Genomic DNA, 512 nt, shown 5'->3' with positions numbered 1-512 from the left:
GTGCAAAAACAGCAACACTGTGCTCTTTACTTTGATTTGATATGCTTTATATTTATTCACCATCTTTTCTGTCTTAGTACTGCTAATGCAACAGGTATGAGGCTGCCTCCTTCACTTCTGCTTTATACCTCCTGAATGTCAACAGAAAGAATAAGGTCATTATTGTTTGTGAAACGGCTCATTATGCTGAACGTCGATGAAATAAGCTGCTCTTCTCCCGCCTGTATAAAACTCTGCAATTATTTCTGTCCACTTGTTTTATCGTCTGTCCTACTGGTTTCATTTCTAGGTCGTGGATCCAAATCATCCACTCATTTATCACTTGCTGTCCACCCATCTGCCTCTTGCTGGTCATTCATGGTGTTGCCTACAGATATCCCACTGCACCAGGAGCATTAACTCACCTCCTCGCAGCACAGATGCTTTCTGTGTTGGGAGCGCCATGTGACACTGTCCTTGATCCAGACTCCTTGTAAAACCAGTTACACCCCCCCCCCCCCCCCCCCCCCCAC

Source organism: Seriola lalandi, unplaced genomic scaffold, assembly GCF_002814215.2.
Source record: "Seriola lalandi dorsalis isolate HSWRI2012SDOR001 ecotype SW California unplaced genomic scaffold, Sedor1 jcf7180002054901, whole genome shotgun sequence".
Taxonomy (NCBI): Eukaryota; Metazoa; Chordata; class Actinopteri; order Carangiformes; family Carangidae; genus Seriola; species Seriola lalandi.
The sequence above is the reverse complement of the archived record's forward strand: the minus strand, read 5'-3'. Positions refer to the sequence as shown.